Raw genomic sequence first — 5,310 nt, 5'->3', positions numbered from 1 at the left:
TTCACCATTGCTCTCTCTCCTCTGCGTTCCATCCCCTCTCACCTACCTCGAGACACATCAAATCTGCACTTGAAGCAAACACGGACAGCATTGGAGAGAGAGAGAGAGAGAGAGATGATGTCCCTGTTGCTCATGGAGCAACTCCCTCCTCGTATCTCTCTCAGCGTGCACAAGACCGCACCCTCAACACTTGCTTCGAGCCTGGTCTCGCCCTCGCCTGCGCTCCCCCCTAACTCCGTCTGCAATTTCATCCCTCGACTGCAGCGCGTCCGCCCCTGCCTCGACTGCACGACAGACACAAAACTCCTCACCTGCGATGCCTGCCACGGGCTGACACGCGGCCTCTCTCCCTCTGTGAGTCCCTCTCCGTGTGACTAGCAGCTTCCTTTTACTTCATTTTTTGAAGGGTATCTCGTGAGATACCCCATAATGTGACCTGCTTACAAAAGGAAAGTTGTTATATACTACTTGCTCCACTTTTGTTTTTCATTAGATAGAATCTCTCCAAGATCTTTTAACATCTCCGATTAGCATGTCCATGCACGTCACCAATATTAATGAGTAGCACTGGAACTCATCACCTACATAGTATGAAACTCTACGTAAACCACTAGGCTATATGCCTACGTTAGTCCTTGAGCTCCCTTTGAGCCATTAAAAAAAAAGGATAAACACCCCCCCCCCCCCCCCTTTCCTTTCCTTTTTTTTTTTTCCCCACCCAACCCTTTTCCTTGCTTCCCCTCCCCAAACTAATTAATGCATTTGTGAAAAAGTTGTTTTGGCTGCCTGCTGGCAAATAGCTTCATATTAGCATGCTAAAACAATGAGGTGAAAGACTCGTATAACAATGAGGTGAAAGACTCGTATTAGCATGCTAAAACAAAATTTAAAAAAAAACAATAAAATAAAATTCGGTGAACTTAGTTAATATTTAAGTTTTCATGTCTAGAAACTTTGATGAAGCTTCTAATTTGAAGATTGGTGAGATACTTAGCCTTTAGGGAGAGCCTTGAAGTTTGAACTCTATCAACTTTGAAGCTTCTAATTTGAAAATTGAAGCCTCAAGCGATGCTTTTTCTGGATAAAACCAACCTTTAAGGTTGTTGGCATCTGAAGTTCTCATTGTAAACACACAGAGTGCATCTTTTTTTAAAATTAATTGTATGTTGCTAATGTTGTGAACCTCGGATAACTAGAACCAAACACATCTAGCATTGGAGTATGAGGTAGGCTAACACCTTGCTCCGTGTACTATGAGATATGATGCCACTTCCATTGTCTATTCAAAGAGGGTTTTGGACCACTTTCTACAGTCATGAGACGGCGAGGACCAGAGGTGTCTTGGATTGTTTTTACTCGAGCTACGTGGATATAGAGAGATCTTGTTAAGGACATCAAATCAGATCCAAGCTCAGAGGTAGATCACAGATTTCTTCACACTAGTCAGTGAACAGCTAGAGGAGAAGCCGTCACAGTAGATTTTAGATCCCATCCACACTAGAGGTATGTTGATTGATCAAGCGATTGAGCTAGCAACATCTAGGTGCCCACGACCATGGGTGGCCTCATAGCATTGACAAAGGTTGTAGTAGAGGATCCAGATCACTCTAGCTTCACATGCGAGATGCCTAGTCAGAGTACTAACCATGGAGGATATTACTCACTTTCTACAGTGAGTGATGAGGGACCTCCTTTGAGTTTGATCCCCCTACCTCTGTTGATTTTTATCACTCATTGTATCAGATCCCCCTCCCCCCCCCCCATTTCAGTTCTCTGTACTTTTTTTTTTGTACTCAGACATTGTATCAGATTCACCACTTATAACTTTTTGGTCTCATAGGTCATTTTGACCTTTTGAAGATGTTAATATAACAATTCATTTGTGTGTGTGTGTGTGTGAGAGAGAGAGAGAGATACTATTTTCCTCTTGAATAATAGGTCTTTAGATAGATCTGAGGTCTCTTGGGATAGCTTTCTGCAACGTTAAAATCCTCTTCTCCTCCCCCCGCCCCTGCCCCCTTGAGAGAGAGAGAGAGAGAGAGAGAGAGAGAGAGAGAGAGAGTTGAGGCTTTGCATGCATTGTACATGTGTATCAAACTAGATGAGGGACTTGAGGGTATCTCATAAGGATGTGATGTATGTAAACTTATGTGCTTGATAATTTTGGCTTGCAAGGCATACAGGTTCCATCAAAGATGAGTCAAAGTACTTTTCTTCAATTCTTTGAAAGGGGACAAAAGACCTCAGCATCAGATGACAAAGCTCGTGCATCAAATAAAAAAACCAAAAAGAAATATATGAGAGAGTTTTTGAAAGATATCTTTGGCTCAGATAGTGAGATGGAAGACATTGCAGAGACAGAGGATACTCTTGAGATTGGCGTGGAGAGCTTGAATGCCCCTACTATAGGAGAGATTGAAAGTGTAAGACAATCAACTGATGGCTCACATAATGGTGTCTCTACAACTATAAAAGTGATTGCACCAACAAAGGCTAAAAAGGTAACCATGAGGAAGTTTCGTCAAGAATGGGTATTACGTATCCCTTTGTTTTCCAAGTCATTCACAAGGAGGAGTTTATGAAATGTGCTTGGTGTACAAAGTATAAAGTTAAGAGACCTTGGGGCAAAGGAAATGGTTGTAAAACAATCATGACTCTGTGCCATAAGAAAAAATCCTAAGTCCAAGGAGCATGTTTGGGCTGCAACAAAGCACTATAGCAAAGGTGGAAAATGGATGAAAACTTATGTGAAGGAAGTCATTTAGCAGAAATAGTCACAGGGTCATTACCATCATGAGACTTGCATATTTCAATGAAAAAGAGGACCTGGCTATCCGTAAGTATGAGAGATTGTGTGGTTTGGTCTATTCTTTGAATGTAGAAGGAATGCCCATTCAACATGACTACTCCTCATACACTAATATGGTGGCTGGGAAGGAGTTCATCTTTTGCATATCAGAGTATTTGGATGGTTTGCAAAAGCAAAAGTTGTTGCAAAGCCCCTATTATGCATTGATGGTAGATGAGACTACGGATAGGTCTCTAGAGAAGCGTCTCATCATTTATTTCTCTTTTTTGGCACCTAAAGGTATAGGCTTCTCCTCAACTAAAATTACATTTGCAAAGCTACTCACAGTACCTATGGGTGTGCCCAAGCAAAGTTTGATGCAATCATGAGAATGATTAAAGAAGTTGGACTTTACAATCATCAATTGGTTGGAATAGCAACAAATGGAGATAGCTCATTGCTTGGTTTCCACGATTGATTGGCTGCAAAAATGAAAAAAGATGCCACATCTCATGAGTGTTCATTGTTTTGCACAAAAAGAGTCTCTTGTTGTACTTGATGCAGTTAAATGCTTTCCTTGTTTACCTTATATTGATAAAATTGTTAACAAAATCTATTCATGGATTTATGGTTCTAATGTAAGGCACACATGTTTCCAAAGTTTGTTGAAGGAGATGCACTGTCAATGCACTTACAAGTCTTAGAAGTTTTAAACATTCATGAATTTCGATGGCTTGCACGAGGTAATGTGATGGAGAGGTTGACGCAACTCATGCCTGCAAATCTCAGCTTTTGGAAAAACAATGCGAAGAGTTGGTATGAGAAACTTCGCGTTTATAAAGTCCTCTTTTGTATATACATGCTGGCAGATGTGCCGAGGGATCTTAATGCGTTGAATACTCACTTCCGAAGGAGAATGTGGATATTCCTTTTATAAGTGTTGAAATAGAGGTAGCTATTGCTTCTTTGAAACAAAAATTTCTTCAGCAGGAGTTTGGAAAAGGCACTCACTTCTTGAAGAATTTTATGGATGCCACAAAGGACCATGTTTTTGTGTATGTTAGTGATGATGGAAAGAAAATTTTGCATCAGCTCGTGTATGTTGAAATTCGGGGCAATAATGCAAATGGGTTTCCATTGGATAAGGAAGGGGGTGACGTTCAAAGTTGCATAAATTTTGCAAAGAGGTTTGTCTTGAAAGTGATAGAATGTGTGAATGATTGATTTCCAGATATTAATTTCTTCAATGCAACTAGACTTTTCAGCCTGCATTATATCCTCGCAGAACAAAGATTGCGGAGGAGATAAAAGCCATAGAGAAAAAGTTCTCAAAATGGCTTGAGAAACTGCTTGAGAAGTTTGGAAGTTTGGTTGACATTCACAATTGCAAGGGGGAGTTGCTATCATTCATAGATACATTGTATTATGGTTGCGAGGGGATGAATATGTCAGATGTATGGCGTGTTTTTTGCTCTACTAAGAATTAGATGCAAACGTGAATCTGACAAAGTTGTGGTAGGTCATGTTGGTTCTTCATTTGTCATGCAAACGAGGTTTCTCAAAACAAAATCTCATCAAGACGCATGCTCGAGAGTGCTTGAATGTGGAAACGCTTGAAGCATTAATGTGTGTTTCATTGCTTGGACCTAGGATTGAGAATGTAGAATGGAAAAAGTTTTATGATATTTGGAATCTTGTAAAACCAAGGAAAGCATCATCCGACTTATGAGTGTGTGAGGCGATGCATCTTTCAGTATTTTGATGGAATTTGCTACTGGAATATATTTGATTACTTAAATGGAGTCCATGTACTTTTGAAGGGACTTTGCTAATATGATCTATTAGCTTTTTGAACAATGCGCTCAGAGTTGCATTAAAAAAATGCAATGCCCATTCAATTTTTCTGTTGTTGATACAACATGCACTGGCTGGTTGCAACAAAGCTGATTTCTCTCCAGTCAACAACATGTTTTACGTCCTGTATGTTTATTGAAGATGCAAAATGAGATGGTTTTTGCAATATGATAGATGAGCTTTTACATCACCTTGTTTTGTTAGTTTTGAGAAAAGCACATTCTTACTTTATATATTTATTGAAGATGCAAAATGAGGCAATTTTGCCTATCTGATAGTTGAGCTGATACATCACCCTGTTTTGTTGGTTTTTCATTTTGCAAGAATCTGTTGAGACTGGCATGTAAGCCAATCCTTGAAAGTTTTTCACAAGTGTACAGAATCTTCTATAGGCAGAAATAACTACTGGTTGCTAAAAAAGTATTTAGCTACCTCATGATGTCCTAAGAAAAGGGCAGGAGTTACAATCTCATGACAATTCTGTGACCATGTGCTCTCTATTGGTGTATTCAAGTTTCTACAAAGGACTCATGTGTATGTAGACTCTCCAACTCAAAATGTTGGTCCAAACAACCATCTTGAAGGTGTTGTAAACATTTTAGTACATAGCGAATGGATTGTTTTGAAGGTGGCAGCCAAGAAAGACAAGCTTATCTCAAAATGTAATC

General features: G+C 39.8%; 2 pseudogenes; both read left to right on the top strand.

Moving 5' to 3' along the window:
- Positions 1–2,195: 2,195 nt before the first annotated feature.
- On the top strand, positions 2,196–3,266 carry LOC147444550 (uncharacterized; annotated as a pseudogene).
- Positions 3,267–3,814: 548 nt separating this feature from the next.
- LOC147444549 (uncharacterized) lies at positions 3,815–4,517 on the top strand (annotated as a pseudogene).
- The last annotated feature ends 793 nt before the right edge of the window (positions 4,518–5,310 follow it).

Source organism: Adiantum capillus-veneris, chromosome 13 (genome assembly GCF_014529385.1).
Source record: "Adiantum capillus-veneris isolate H3 chromosome 13, ASM1452938v2, whole genome shotgun sequence".
In the NCBI taxonomy this organism is placed as follows: domain Eukaryota; kingdom Viridiplantae; phylum Streptophyta; class Polypodiopsida; order Polypodiales; family Pteridaceae; genus Adiantum; species Adiantum capillus-veneris.
Note: the sequence above shows the minus strand (reverse complement) of the source record. Positions and strands in the feature narration are given on the sequence as shown.